Genomic DNA, 17,035 nt, shown 5'->3' on the forward strand with positions numbered 1-17,035 from the left:
CCCCACACCTTCATGGCTGCCACCACCACAGGCCGAGGACCGAGCCAGCGAGAACTTCAGAGATGCCGTCAGTGAAGCCTCCAGTTTGGTGCCTTTGCAGGGTGCTGCTTCCATCCGCTTCCAGATCGGCCCCTCCCCCACTACACACCCCGACCATCGATATGTTGGAAGCCCAGTAATAGTTAATAAAGCTCGGGAGACCCAATCCCGCTTCCCCATGGGCCCTTTCCAGGAGTGTCCTCTTTACTCTCAGGCTTTTATAAACCTCGATATCGCCACATTCGTACATCTGAAAAAAGCCTTTGGAATAAAAATCGCGAGGCACTAAACAAAAGGAAGGACTCTCATCTTCACTGGCTGAACCCACCCCGCCAGCGTCACTGGGCGCATGTCCCATCTACAAAAATCACTTCTCATTTGATCCACTGCTTTGCCCAAATTTAACTTGTGAAGCTGCCCCTAATCCTTGGCCACTTGAATCCCCAGATACCTAAAACTCTTCCCAACCAATTTAAAAGATTGCTTCTTCAGCCTCCTTTCCTGCCTCCTTGCCTGAATAACGAACATCACGCTTTAACCCATAATTAACTTATAGCCTGAAAATCACCCAAATTCTCCTAATACCATGATTTTGGTCTTTCACCCCCCACCCTCACTAGGTCACTGATATGAAGCAGCAAATCGTCCGCCTAGAGAGACGCCCTGCGTTTACCCCCCCCCCCCCCCCCGCCCACTATACCTCTCCAGGTATTCGCTGCTGCGGGCAATTGTTAAGGGTTCTATGGCCATGGCAAACAGTAATGGCGAGAGCGGGCATCTTTGTCTTGTCCCTGACAAAGACTGAAGTATTCCAACCAAAATCCGTTAGTTCTTACATTTGCCACTGGGGCCTGGTACAATAGCCGGACCCACTGCACAATACCTTGCCCAAAGTCAAAACTGCCCAAAATATTCCATAGATAATTCCGCTCCACCCGGTCCAAAGCCTTCTCTGCATCCATGGCAACTACCACCTCAGCCTCTTGCCCCTCCGCTGGCAATATAAATACATTAAAATACATTTAGAAGCAAACTAATGTTGCATGACATCCCTTTACAAATCCTCCCCAATTATCTCTTGGACACAATTCCCTAAACGAGTGGCCAGGATCTTCGCCAATAATTTGGCACCGACATTCAAAAGGGAGATTGGCCTGTATGATCCACAGCTTTCCAGTTCCTTGTCGCGCTTCAGGATGAGAGAAATTGATGCCTCTGATAATGTTGGGGGGAGTACTCCCAGCTCCTTGGACTCTTTGAATGCCTTAACCAGGAACGGCCCCAGAAACCCAGACAACTTCTTCTAAAATTCCAGTGGGAATCCATCAGACCCCAGGGTTTTATCCGATTGCATCGCCCCCAGTTCATCTGTCACCTCCCCAAGCCCAATCGGGCCCCCAGGGCCTCCACCAGATCCTCATTTACCTTTGGGAACTCAAGCCTCCCCCGGAACTGATTCTTCCCTCCTCCACAACCGGGGTTTCCGACTCGCGTAGCTGGCTATAAAATTCCCAGAACACTTCATTCACCGCCCTTGGGTCACCGTCTACCCCCTCAAATCCTTTATTTTCCCTATTTCACTCGCTGTCTCCTATTTCCTCAGCTGATGCGCCAGAATCCTGCTAGCTTTCTCCCCATGTTCATATATTGCCCCTTTTACCCTCCTCAGCTGACCATCCACTTTTCCTGTGGAAAGGAGCCCAAACTCCATTTGAAGTCTCTGGCGCTTCTTCAGGAGCTCCTCATTTGGAGACTCTGAATATCTCCTGACCACCTGTAAGATCTCTCCTACCAACCTGTCCAACTCTGACCGCTTTGTTTTATCTCTCTGGGATCGAATAGAAATACATTCCGCTGTAATGACCACTTTCAGTGCCTCTCAGACCACCCCAGCTGCAGTCTCTCCCGTGACATTGATCTTTCTTTACCTCCGAATGGCCTCTCACTCGCTCACAAATCTCCTCAACCGCTAACAGCCCTGTATCTAGTCTCCAGTGTAGGCGATGGAACATTCCTGTGTCTGCCCGTAGGTCTATCCAGTGTGGTGCATGATCTGAGACCACAATTGCTGAGTACTCAGTTTCCTCAACCCCTACTAACGAAGTTTTATCTAGCACAAAGACATATATCCTGGAGTACGCCTTATGTACAATGGAGTAGAATGAATATTCCCTGCTCTTTGGTCTCTCAAATCTCCATGGATCTACCCCTCCCATGCACCGCATGAACCGCACAGTTCCTTTGCCATTGCTGATAGATTCTTTGACCGAGCACTTGACTGGTTCAACGTCGGGTCCAGGATCGTATTAAAGTCAACCCCCATGATCAGCCGGTGTGAGTCATGGTCTTGGATCTTCCCCAGCACCTTCCTAATAAACATGACATCATCTCAGTTTGGGGCATATATATTCACCTGCCCCACTGCCATTCCCTCTAGCTTCCCGCTAACCATCATAAATCTGCCTCCCAGGTCTACCTCTATCCTCCCCACCTCGAATGTCACCCTTTTATTAATCAGGATAACCACCCCCTTGTTTTCAAGTCCATTCCTAATGAAACACCTGCCCGACCCATTCCTTCTTTAATCTAATTTGGTCTCTCACCTTCAAGTGTGTCTCCATAACATAGGCACGTCCTAAAACAATAAATCAAAATCAAATTACACACGACAAGGTAGAGCAAAAATAAACGTTTCTTCCCGAACATCGCGATTTAACTCACATAATTAAAAAGACTTAAATTTAAAACAAGACAGGACAGAACACAGAATCATTTTCTCACTTCTCCACCACCCCGTCTCTTCCCCCAAACTCAGGCCACCACAGTTTGAGTTTAAAAGTCGTTAAAACAGATTGCCAGATTCTATCCCTCCCCCTTTGACCGATTCTTATCAGCCCCATCAACTTCAAACAGAATCAAACACAAAAGAAGAAGCTTCAAGTAGCTTAAGCAACATTATGCATGCCCGATTTAACTAATTTTCTTCCAGAAAATAACACACTATTGTCATCTTAAAAGTGCTTCCCTCTGTAATCCAGTACATAAAGCAATACATCAAAATCAATTTAAACAAGAAAAGAGAAAAGAAAAAAAAAGAAAACACCAAAACCTTTTCTTCCCGAACATCGCAACTGAACTCATAGAATTAAAAGTCTGAAATTTAAACAAGACAAAGCAAAACATAGAACCATTTTTCTCACCTCCCAGCCACCCTGTCCCTTCCCCCAAACTCAGCAAACCACAGTTAGAATTTAAAAGTCCTTAAGCCAGATTATTGCCTTTCATAAAAGTAGCCACCTCTTCCGGAGAATTAATGTACAGCTCGCGATTCTCGTAGGTCACCCAAAGATGCGCCAGGTATAACAATCCAAATTTAATGTCTTTCTCAAATAGAGCCGGCTTAATTTTGGTGAAACTTGCTCTCCTCTGTGCGAGTTCTGGTTCCCAGTCTTGGTACACCCGGATATCTGATTGAAAATAAAAATGAAAATGAAAATCGCTTATTGCCACGAGGAGGCTTCATTGAAGTTACTGTGAAAAGCCCCAGTCGCCACATTCCGGCGTTTGTCCGGGGAAGCTCGTACAGGAATTGAACCGTACTGCTGGCCTACTTGGTCTGCTTTAAAAGACAGCGATTTAGCCTGGTGAGATAAACCAGCACCGGGTTTGGACACGATTCTTTCCACCTGTACCGTTTTGTCTGCCCGGCCCACAATGATACAGTCCTTGTCGAGGAATCGATGTAACCTCAGCATCTTGGCCCTCGGGGACTCACGACCCTGGGGCTTACGTACGAGCACCCAATGTGTCTGGTCCACCTCCAGCGGCTTGTCAAACACATCGGCCTTGACCATCTCGTGCAACATCTTCCCACATACGCTTCTGCATCTGATCCCTCCTTTCCCTCTGGCAGCCCGACGATTCTGATATTTTGCCTGCGACAACGGTTCTCCGTGTATTTTTCTTCATATAGCAGTCGTTTCTGGCTGCCTTGTAGTATGCTAATTTCCAAAGCCATTACGGTAGACTCCTCCTCTCATTCAGCCGCCGCTCTTGCAACTTTACAATCTCCTGTCCCTAGGTCGTTATTTCCTTCTCCACCCGGTCAACCACCTCCTTAATTGAGGCTATCATCTGGGTTACGTCTTCTGTACACTCCTTGTGATGCCGGCAAACTTCTCATCCAGGAACTCTACTCTGCTCCATTGACCAGTCAGTTGCCGTCGACGAGCTTTGTCTTGTTGCCATTGAGCTTGATGACCTCTGATTCTTTCTTTCACTCATCTGTTGGTTTCTCCTTTCTCGACTCTTATTTGGACAGAATTCCATAGATTGAAGGTCACCTCCTTTTCCTATCCGTTCGATCAACTTATGTTGAGAAATTTTCTGAACAACCTGGCTGATGAATGTGCGACTTTACTCCATGGCCGCCACCGGAAATCCTTTTCAAAGATTCTAACAGCTGAACAGTCGGTCTGGTGTTTTGTAGTGAAGAGTGCCAACCTGCTCAAACTTTTACAATTGTTCTTCCCTTTGTTCTATTGTCATTCATGTACATTTATTTACACTTCCTCTTTTTCTTTATTATGCCTTTAGTACTCAGGTGACCGAGAATGTGTCCTATTTCTGAATGGGAGAATAGCCTAATGTCCGCTTATAGCATAGAGCACTGGACCCAAATTTAACACGGAACACCCCGAGCTTCTTTTACTAATTATTTATGGGACGTGGGTATCGCAGTCTGGGCCAGCATTTATTGGGCATCCCTTATTGCCCTTGAGTGGCAGTTAATAGTCAATCCCGTTACAGTGGATCTGGAATCACTTGTCGGCCAGACTAGGTAAGGATGGCAGATTTCCTTCCCAAAAGGGCATTAGTGAACCATCAACAATGGTTTCATGGTCATCATTCGACTTTTAATTCCAGATTTTTATTGAATACAAATTTCACCATCTGCAATGGCGGGATATGAACTGGGTCCCCAAACCCCAAGTCTCTGTTTTACTCGTCAACTGCCACTAGGCCAACACCTTCTCTCGTCAATAAAGAATATATACTTCTCTTATACTTGGTACAATTCTGGGAAACCACCTGGGCATCATCTCGCAGGTCCGCATATCCATCGTAATGTGTAGTGCCCAGAAATGTACAATAACCCACCTGAAGCCTAAGAACTGATTTATAAATCAGTTGCCATGACACCATTGCTCATTGATGCATTCTATAATGCAATCCAGGAAATGCAAAGGATAATACATTAATCATAACTCCAGACAGATCATAAGTCATACATTTGATAATCACATACATTTTACAGCACAGGCAGCAGTCAGCAGGGATACGGGGAATAATTCAATTACTGTTTCAAACAGGCAACATGGGCACCATGAGCTGAATGATCCCGTCCTGTGATGTAACGTTCGATGATATTAATTGTTCTGTTTTGAATTCAAGGTCTCGAACAAGCAGACGAGGCTGTTTACCCCTGTGCTCCAGCGCGGTTTAGTGTTAATAACGATTCAAATGAATGTCAAACTACCTCGGTGACAAACATAGGCCCAGCTATTGGACGTGCTCAATATATTCATTGTTAGCTTCAGATCGCCGGGATCTGTGGCTCGCCCTTTGAATTTGAAATGAAAATGAAAATCGCTTATTGTCACGAGTAGACTTCAATGAAGTTACTGTGAAAAGCCCCTAGTCGCCACATTCCGGCGCCTGTCCGGGGAGGCTGGTACGGGAATCGAACCGTGCTGCTGGCCTGCTTGGTCTGCTTTATAAGCCAGTGTTTAGCCTTGTGAGCTAAACCAGCCCCGAATTTCAAGCGAGATCAGTTATTGCAACCATGAAATGAGCAGGATTCTCAGACCAAATCAAAGTCTTTACCCTCAGCAAACAATCAACTTGGACGACCCTCAAGGTATCAACAAGCCACATCTACTCTGATCAGGGAAAGGGAAATAAACAACCAACAGTTATCTATCGCTTAATCGGTGCAAAGGGTTTGTTGATAACAATTTGGCCAAGCTGTATGTAGTCAGGGTCACCCGGAGATGTGGAAACGCGACATCGAAGACTGATGCTCAGAATCCTATCACTTTACAATTCTGTCACAGCTCCAACATGCCGGTGCAGACTCGATGGGATTTCCTTCTGCCTGTAGGGAATCTAAGATCGATGAAATCTAACATAAATCTCTGGCTGTGCCTGATACCTCTACTTGTACATAATGTTATTGAAAGCAATGTGGCGCTGACTGTAAACGCAGAATCTATTGCATATGCACTTGCCCATTCCATTGTAGATAAGTTTGTTAATCCAGTTCAACAAGTGTGACACTTTGATTACATACACATGTACATGTATTTTGCTTTGCATGTCCCTGATTCATACGTTGCATTTTGCACAAATCCTTGGGGTAACAACGGTTTGTTTCAGTGTGATCAGTGCGATGTTACTAATATCAAGAGTCACGTTGTCTCACAATTTCCCGAGGTATTTCTCTATGGTGTTTATAAAAGATCTTCTGCTGAAGTCTCCACATTCGGATGGTTAGGCATTAAAGTTTCTGGAAAGAAATGGGATACCCAGTAATTTACCAAATGGAACTAATTTTCTACCCTGTTCTTGCGGCCTTTGGTATTCCCGGTAAGAGAATGGTGTTTGACGGTTGGAAATTGACGTGTTTGTTTCTGCTCTTTATTCTCGATTAGTTGGTTTCAGCTTGAATTTCTTTGCTATTGTGAATATTAACTGGGGAAAAAAATTGGCCTTAAATTTCACTATAACTGAAACAACCTGTTAGTGGAAACACCTACTATGAACTTGAAATGGAAATAAATTAGCATTTAGTTTCAAATATCCTGACTTCAGTCGGAAGTTACCAGTATAAAATGTATATATTTATACTCATGCACTTCAGTATTATTTTCTTTTTACATCACGTTGAACTACAGGCTCTTCCTTGTTTCTTCGACTGGTTTCCAGAGCTGATTTAATTCTCTGTTCAAAGGGAAATTAAATGAAGCAAAGCGCCACGATATCTGTCTGCGCCTTTGATTCCACCTGCACGATTTGCCACTCTGTTTTTTTTCACATATGCTTTGTTCCATGGGTAATACAAAGAAAATTTGACCATTATTAACATACCAGTTATCCGTATCGAGCTGCAGGAGTTCTGAATAAAAATAGAAAACATGCTGGCCGGCTGCACCTTGCAGTTTATGGGAAGAAAAAAGGGCCGCTTTTGTTTTTAGGTTGAAGAGAGAGACGCGCACAGCGGATCCGCAGTCGGTCACAGCTCTCCCGATTCAAACAATGACAAAACATCGAATATAACCCCCGAGTCCAAATGTTGTAGACGCTATGAAACTGGGCGAAAGTGCGCTCCCCATATTGCAGAAGACATTTGGACAGGCTATTAGAGTGGGAAAAGAAGTGACAGTTGGAATACAGTGCGGAAAAGTGTGAGGTTAAGAACTTTGGTAGCAAGAATGGAGGCATAGATATTTTCTAAATGGGAAGAAGCTAAGGAAATCTGAAGCACAAAGGGACTTAGGAGTCCTAGTTCAAGATTCTTTTAAGGTTAACGTGCTGGTTCTATCGGCAGTTTGCTCATGTCAAGAGGGCTAGAATACACGACCAGGGATGTACTTCTGAGGCTGCATAAGACTCTGAATAGACGCAATTTGGAGTATTGTCAGCAGTTTTCGATCACCAATCGAAGGGAGGATGTGCTGAAAGGGTGAAGAGGAGGATCACAAGAGTGATCCCTGGAATGAAGAGCTTGTCATATGAGGAGCGGTTGAGTACTCTGGGTATGTTCCCATTGGAATTCAGAAGGATGAGTGGGATCTTATTGAAACTTACAGGATACCGAGAGGTCTAGATAGTGGGGACGTTGAGAGAATGTTTCTACTTGTACGAAAAACAAGAACCCGAGGGCACAGCCTCAGACTGAAGAGACAATCCTTTTAAACTGAGATGAGGATGAATTTCTCCAGCCAGAGGGTAGTGAAAATGAGGAATCTTTGCCGCAGGGGGCTGTGGGAGGGCAAGTCACCGAGTGTCTTTAAGACAGGCATAAATAAGTTCCTGATTAATAAGGTGATCGGGGTTATGGGGAGAAGGCAGGAAATAGGGATGACAATCATATCAGTCATGGTTGAATAGCGGAGCCAACTCGATGGGCCTAATGGCCTACTTCTGCTATGTCATATGGTCTTATAATATCGTATTTCTATATCGAGTAAATTATTCTGAACAACGTCGGAGTCTTTGCCGTATTTGGTAGAAATAAAAGCCCATTTTATAGGAGCGCACATTCGATGCTTCACAGACCAGAAGGCACCAGGGCAGAGATAATTCCTGTGTATCCACCTTTGGACCACTGACTCGTTATAAAAGGAAATTTCTGCCCATCATACACGCGATATTTTAGAAATAGAGGAATATTATCTTCACCCTAGAAACTTGGTCTCTGTCGGAAATAAAATTCTGAATAACGGCTTTGCCCGTATTATTCATTCCTAAATTTGCTATAGAATTCTGTGAACATCGAAGCAAGTTACATGTCTCACAATTGCTTTTCATTCAGAACTAGACACCGGATAATTCAATAATTGTTGAATCAACTGAACAATTTTCTTTGAAACAAACGCTTTGGAACTATCTCCGGTTAATTTGAGGTTTACTGTTGTTCCAGTTAATTTGGTGGCGATTGTTATACTAACTCGAGGGAAGTGTGGTCTGTCCAAATGTATCACTCGATACCTGGTTGCCATGGCAGCAGCGGATCTAACGGTTGTCATCGTTGATGTGGTATTACACCGGATCAATAGCATGTATTTGCCGATAAATTATTTGTTTATGACTCCTGTGTGCATTGTCAACTTCGTTATGTATATTGTCGCTGTTGACTGTTCTGTCTGGTTTACCGTGGCCTTCACTTTTGATCGCTTTGTGACAATTTGTTGTCAGAAGCTACAATTAAGATGGTGCACTGAAAAAGCAGCATCGGTGATTATCGGCAGCATATTTGTGGTGAGTTGTGTGAGAAGCATCCCGTTTTATTTTGCAGATGAACCTGCCTACATCATTGACAACGTGCCATGGCATTGCGTACCTACAGCTGCCTATCTCACTTCTCCTTTGTGGAAAGCATACGAGTCGATCGACAGCATAATAACACCTCTATTACCATTCTGCTTAATTTTGTTGTGCAATGTTCTGACTGTCAAACACATTGTAGCAGCAAATAAGATCCGGGTGCACCTCCGACATAACAGTGAGAATGACAATGATCCAGAGATGAAGAATCGGAAAAAATCTATGATTTTACTTGTCACTATTTCTGCCAATTTCATATTACTCTGGATGACATACGTTGTACATTCGGTATATTGGCCAGTGGTAAACTTTAATTATATAGACAAATATTACAGTAACTCGATTTATGTTACCCAACAAGTTGGGTTTATGCTGCAGCTTCTCTGTTCTTGCACCAATACTTGTATCTATGGCCTAACACAAAGGAAATTCAGACAGGAGCTGAGGATTGGAGTTAATTATCTGTTCACAATGAATGGGAAAATATGTAAACAACGAAAATCTGTTCATACTGAATGGGAAACGAAGTAAACACCGAGAAACAGGCATCGACCTGGAGCAGGGACTTCAGATTTAAAAATCACTGCTTTCTATATTCTTCAATTCTTATTGAGCAGGTGAAGGAAAACTGAATTTTGGCATTTGAGATAATGATGTAAAATTGCAAAAACATTGGGAATAAATATTAATGATTGAAAGTAAAAGAAAAGTATGAACAAACATATAACGTGTAATATTTAAATATTATTTTTTGGCTGTTTGTCTGGTTTTGAACTTAGAGCATGCACAAACCACCAAAATGTATTCTGTTAATCCGCCCCCACTGAAGCAACATTGACATGTCATTGTCAGCATCCATGGAGCGTCTTGATCCACAAATGTTCTCACAAACACTAAAGTTCACATTTCGATCAATGCAAAAAAATGTCAAAAAAACTTTTCGGATCCAGATCAGAAAGTTCAGAAAATCAGATTTACATGAAAATACTTTCTCTGAATCGATACTAATGTGGTGTCGAATATTGGGGAAAGATAATTTCATTATCCATCGCTTTATTCTCTAGTTTTGTGAAGGAATCTCATGGCAGGTCGATTACGTTAGCCCCAAATCTAAGGGTCAGATACCTGTGCTTTTCTGTTGCACGCCTGCATGATGTTAAATCACAATAACCTTGCCTCATATCCGCATCCAGTTATTCAGAATTTCAACTTGGATACACAACAAAACCCCACTGCCAGAAATCGTTTTAAATCTCTGTCAAATATCCCTGCCCTTTCTCATCTCCAGCCACTAATCTGCGAAGCACAGGGAATTCTTGACCACGAACAGGAGAGCATGCATTCCATTTTTATCCGCCTTCCGTTCTGCAAAAGAGACACACAAATTCATTTGAAACATTAACTCTTTTCCTGTCTCCACAGATTCTACTAGAGCAGCTAATATCTTGCTGGTCGTTCTGGGTGAGTGTGTTTAACACTCAATTTGGCTCTGTTTCTTTACTTAGCTCTGGAGTCGCCAGGTATCGTTAAGATGCCGCCACAAGTTCAAGGTGATGTTCAAAGCCACAAAACCATGCACCAATTAGTAAGTTCAAACAACTGAGTTCATTATAATACAATTATAATAACTACCCATACACACGCTAAAAGGATTAAGCTATTCCTACCGCTAAATAAACTATTTCTTATCTCGAAGGAACTGCCGGGTCAGGCAACAAGGCCTCTTGCTCTGCTCTGGTCTGCAGACTTCAGGTTGGTATAAGTTAAAAGCGGTCAGGAGTGTGTATCTCTGGTAGCAATCGTTGTGAGACACTTAGTTGCTGGCGGCTGCTGTCCGAACCTCTCTCTCTCTCCTTCAGGGTCTTCTTGGCAAAATCTGGTCGAGGTGCTGGTCCACGGAGGAGTGCTGGTCAAGGAGAGAGGAGGGCTGGACGAGAAGACTGAACCATGTGTGGGACCTGTATTTTATAGATCCCAGGAATGCGCGCCCCTTTGGGCGGACTCCCTTACCTGCTTGGAATCGATTGGGTCTCTTCCCAATCGATATGTTTGAATCCCCCCAATACTGAGGCTGTTCCTTAGCTACTGGGCGGGCTCTCAGGCTCTTTGTTTTCGAACTCTGTTGGTGCCTCAGTGTCTGGTATCCTTTACAATGTTGCACTTGCTTCCCCATTTGTGTCCATTGTATCTGGAATTGTTCCATTAACATGCTAATTATCCCGGTGATTGCCTCATTAGTATGCGGAACGTTCGTTTCGGTGCTGTCTGCTTTCTTAGCAGACAGAATCCACACCTGCTAGGTGGAGCCTGCTGGGGCTGCAAACATTGTCCATTTTATCCTGTATGCTTTGCGTTCCTCCATTTTGTATTTAGGGAAATGGCCAACTTCGGTGGCTACGCTCCCTCCTTGTGATCCTCATGAGAAATCATGAAGGATCACCTAAGTACGGTGTCTTTTGGTCGCCTGACCTCAGCGATTCCATGGCTTCTATTCTTTCCTCAACTATGGGAAAAAAATTTAACTAACAGATTCTGATTGGCGCTATGTCAAAGGGGACATGCATTACCAATTCGAATCGGGAACCTCTAACTATCTCAATAAACTACTCTCATCTCACATTTAAAATATCCTATAACATTCTAAACCCTTACTCATTCATACAACTGCATCTTTACATTATGTTTTCTGACTCGGCAGTCGAGCGCAGAACATTATAAAACATCCGCAATTATCTTTATTTACAGATCGTATCAAAATTAAATATTTTATTATACATCGAGGGGTTGGGGGGATTGGTGGAATCTGAAAATGGGGGATTGTACTCTGTACAATGTTGAGGCCCGCGAGCGGTGGGCTCTCTTCTCCATTTCCTCATCCTGAGGGTCTGGACTATGATACATAGGACTGCAATCACCAAAAGTGATTCTATTACATATGACAAGTTGTACCATGTCAGAAATGTGGTACACCAGGTCGGGGTACTGTTACCATTGACTGGGCTGGGGGTGGTCTGGGTTTGGGAGAAGTTAGCAAACGTTTTACTGTGGGAAAGGGCATCCACGTCCATGCGTAACCACACAGATGCCACAATAGCTAAAACCATAGCAATTCGAGTGCTCTTCATCTTCTCTTCTCTTCTCTTCTTTTCTCTTCTCTTCTCTTCTGGGATCTTGCTGTGCTGTTTCGGTTCCTTTCCTGAACGTCCGAAAGCTAAGGGGATCAAGCATATTATCTGTTAGTGTTCAGCTTAATATCTTGACTTTAAGTATATCTGTCCTCTTGTTCCAATTTTCCCTTTATGATGGTCACCTCCATGTAACTCCCTCATTTTTTTTTTCAAAACCGGATTTAGGACCAGACATATACTTATCTTAAGCCAGGGCGAGCCGTCTCACAGAGTGTTAAAATTTACCATCCCAAAATGTTCTTGGACCTTAAACAAAAATGAAACCAAGGTTTGGAAATAAGAGGTCAAATGAGTTGCGTGTGGGCCGCGACGGGTAAGAGTTGTATGGGATTCCCGGGTAGGGCGTTCTGTGCTGTACATGAGCTTAGCTGACCAAAGGGTGGTCCTCAGACAGGGCGGGTACACTGCCTGAGCAACCTGAAATGAACGGGCAAGAATGTAGTCGTAGTGGAATTGCAGCCTCTATTCCCAGAATAGAGGGGCACCTAAAAAAAAGGGGAGCCAAGATGCTCCAACATCTGTAAACAGAAGACAAGTCGTGAACATTTTCGGTTCTGCAGAGGACATTTCAATTGAGTGAAGTTCTCAGAAATATCTGCAGACAAACCAACGTGCATGTGAGGTGCTCACAAGCTTTTCAGCTGAAAAGTAAATGGCCAATCTCCAAATCAAACATTTAACATACAAACAAACAAACATACGTGCAGGTTCCTTCAGAAAGGACAGCGCTTCTCTCAAGAAGTTCCTCTTTTTACATCATCTGGACACCTCACTTCTCTTCATTCACTGCGAACAGGTTCGCAAAGGGGTTGCCGTGCCGGGAGTCAGACATCAAGTCATCCTCTTCTCCTGGATCCCATACCCTTGTATGGATCAGGCATGCAATCTTTGCATTGTGTGACCTGAGGTCACTCTCGTCATTATGGACAAGTCGCCAAGAATTGTCCCTGTGCCAAATTGTGCCACATTGAAGGAGCGTTGTCGGGGTCGTCAGTGTTGGGTGGTGGTTGTAGGTGTGAGTCCGGATTTTTAATGTAGGTGATCTCCATGGGGTCACTGGAGTCGGGGTCATAGTCGCTGAAGTGGGGGCTGTAGGGTGGAGTGCTGTGGCTGTCCTCAGTCTCACAGTCACTGTCACTGTCTCTGCTGTGGCAGCTTGTGGGCGTTCCGGGGCGTGGTCTGGAGTCAGTGGGCGGAGTCGAGGTCAGATCCGATGAGGAACTGGACTATGAGGGGGAGGGTGGAAATGTGTCTCTTGTGGGCGGAGCGAGGTGTTCTGCTGCATCCAGCAGGACATGCTGCGTGTGGTTTGACTGTGTTCCATAAGCCTTTAGCTGGTTAATATGAAACCATGCAGTCTTACCGTTTGGGTATTTTATTCTGTATACTGAGGGGCTGATTTTGTCCGAAACTGAGTACAGGCCGGAAAATTTAGGAGCCAAAAACGTGCTGGGGTTATGAACAGATAGCATAACATGTTGCCCAACCTGAAATTCTGTGGGGTGGACATTTTTGTTGAAACAGGCCCTGCTCTGTTTCCGCCTTTTCCCCAATGTTACTGCGGCTGCTAACTGTGCAGACCTTACAGTCACAATTAATTATTTGACTGCTTTCTCGTGTGCGAGGGCCGTCACTTCTGGGCTGATAATGTCCAGTCCTAAAAGGAATTCTGATCCTTTCATAGGGCGTCCGGTCATGAGTGTGTGTGGGGTGAAACCTGTAGATGATGAAACTGTATTTCGGATGAACATTAGTGCAAATGGGAGCACTGAATCCCAAGTCGAAATGTTCTCCTGTACCATCTTCCTAAGGGTCAATTTTAGCTTCCGATTCATGCGTTCTACTATCCCGTTTGACTGGGGGTGATACGCAATGTGAAAATTCTGTTTTATTCCGAATATGGTCAGGACGTTTTTCATGGCCCGTCCTGTAAAGTGAGATCCCTGATCTGACTCTATACTTCTGGGGAGACCCCATCTCGTAAAGATGTGGTGGGTCAGGGTCTTTGCAGCTGTCTTAGCTGTGTTGGTGCGTGAAGGGAATGCCTCTACCCATTTGCTAAAGGTATCTATGACCACCAGAACATATTTATAGCCATTCCTGCAAGGAGGCAATGGTCCTATTAAATCGATCTGGAGGTTTGTCCACGGGCCATTAACGGGGCGAATGTGGCTGAGTTGTGCCTTCTTTGAATACCTCTGTGGTTTATTCTGCGCACAAATCAAACAATTCTCTATGTAGTGGGTGACATCTTGTCTTAAGTTGGGCCACCAACAGATTTGTCTAAGATGTGTTGTGGTCGGGTCGATCCCTTGGTATCCATGACTATCATGGAATAAGGCAACCATTTGATTCCTGTCCTGTTCAGGAACCACATACAATTTACCTTTTATGATCACACCCTCATGTGTGGTCAAAGCGTGTTTGAATCTGACTTCCGGTGGCTCTGATGGAGTAGGAAGCCACACATTTGGGAGCTCCCGTTTTAAAGAGATTTTTCGGCTCTTTTAAGAGCCCAAAACGGAAATTTTTCGACGTCTCCCGGTGGGGGAAGGTGTGCTGAACGACTTTCCCCGCAGTCCATGCCTCGAACTCGGAGTGAAAAGAGGGAAAAAACAGCAGCAGCTCCTCAGAAAAAACGGGTTAGGGATCCAAGATGGCCGCCGACAGAGCTCCAGAGGAATGGAGACTCTGGGCCCAGGAGCAACAAACTGATCTCCTGCGCTGCTTTAAAGAATTCAAGGATGAAGTACTGAGCTCTCTGCAGGAAACGAACAGAAGGCTGTCAGAGATTCAGTCCACCCAGGGTGCTGCCATCAAGGAGTTGCAGACGCAGGCCACTGAACGAGAGGAGGAGGCCGTGGTCCTCGTGAGTAAGGTGGAGGGGCACGAGGCACTCCACAAGAAGTGGCAGGAACGCATCGAGGAGCTGGATCACTGCATGAGGTGGAAAAACCTGCGGATCTTGGGCCTTGCGGAGGGGCTGGAGGGATCGGACCTGACAGCCTATGTGGCTGTAATGCTGAATTCACTAGTGGGGGCCGGGTCTTTCCATCTGCCCTTGGAGCTGGAGGGAGCGCACAGGGTGCTGGCCAGGAGGCCCAAGGAAGATAACCCCCACGTGCGGTGCTGGTGAGATTCCACCGGTTCAGTGATCGGGAGTGCGTGCTGCACTGGGCCAAGAAGGTGAAGAGCAGCAATTGGGAGAATGGGGTAGTGCGGATCTACCAGGACTGGAGTGCGGAGGTGGCTAAGCGGCGGTCTGGATTTAATCGGACGAAAGAGGTGCATTATAGAAAAAAGATAATGTTCGGAATGTTGCAGCCCGCGCGCCTGTGGGTAACTTATTTGGACCGGCACCATTATTTTGATTCCCTGGAGGAGGCGTGGGCCTTCGTGCAGACGGAGAAACTGGACTTGAACTCAGGGTTGGGGGTTGCGAAGTCGGCTGTAAGATATTAGTTCTGGATTCTGCTGTTGCTGTGTTCTCCTTTTCTTCTTTTTTTTCTTCTTGTTTTAGTACTTTTGCAATTTTGATATGGTTATTTACGGAGGGGTTGTTCTGCTATGTTTTTGTTTTTGTGCTGTGGGGCATTCTTTGGGCTGTATCTTGAGGGGAGGGTCGGGGGGGTGTGTGGTATTCTATGTCGGAGTGGGGGTATGGAGTGGGGTTGATATTTGGGAGCTGCGTCAGAAAGGTGTGGTGGGGCAGGGCGAAAGCGCGGGCTTTCCTCTGGTTTCCCGCGCTGCGGGGCTGGGGGTGGAGACGGTGACGGGGGAGGTGGGGCCTTAACTGCTTCTTCCCCGCGCTGGAGCGGTGCCAGGAGGAGGGATAGATTGGGGGATGAACCCACTTCGGGAGGGGTCGGGCTATTGGCGGGAGTTTCCGGGGTCAGCAGAAGTTAGCTGACCCACGGAAGTACAATGGAGTACGGTTCGCTGCTGGGAGGGTTCCTAGCCTGGAGGGGAAGGGAGGGGGGCGAAAGGGGAATACCAGGTTGCTGCTGGTAGGGTCAAGAAGGAGCTGGTGGGTGCTGGGGGGACAGAGGTGAGGGGTTGTTGCTATGGGGATGGTGTCGAGCAGAGGGTGCTGGCCTGGGGCGGGCAGTTGACGGGCTATGGCTAGCCGATGGGGGAGGGGGGCGGGACGCCCTCTGATCCGGTTGGTCACCTGGAATGTGAGAGGGTTGAATGGGCCGGTGAAGCGGTCGAGGGTACTGGCTCATCTGAAGGGGCTAAAGGCGGATGTGGCAATGCTTCAGGTTTTGTGAAGGGAAGGCAGCTGAACACGAATGTGCGGAGATTGCTGAATGTCATCATGATACCGGCGATTGAGGGGGAGGCAGAGATAGTGGTGGCGCTGGATGTGGAGAAGGCCTTCGATAGAGTGGAATGGGGGTACTTATGGGAGGTGTTGGGGAGGTTTGGATTTGGTGAAGGGTTCATTAGATGGGTAAGGCTGCTATATGAGGCCCCGATTGCGTGCGTGGCCACGAATAGGAGGAGGTCGGAGTACTTCCGGCTTTACCCAGGGACCAGGCAGGGTTGCCCCCTGTCCCCCTTGTTGTTTGCACTGGCAATCGAGCCGCTGGCGTTGAGAGATTCAGAGAGGTGGAGAGGCTTGGTGCGAGGTGGAGAGGAACATAGGGTGTCGCTGTATGCCGACGACCTGTTACTCTTTGTAGCGGACCCGGTGGGAG

The sequence above is a fragment of the Scyliorhinus canicula genome, chromosome 13, assembly GCF_902713615.1.
Source record: "Scyliorhinus canicula chromosome 13, sScyCan1.1, whole genome shotgun sequence".
Lineage (NCBI taxonomy): Eukaryota > Metazoa > Chordata > Chondrichthyes > Carcharhiniformes > Scyliorhinidae > Scyliorhinus > Scyliorhinus canicula.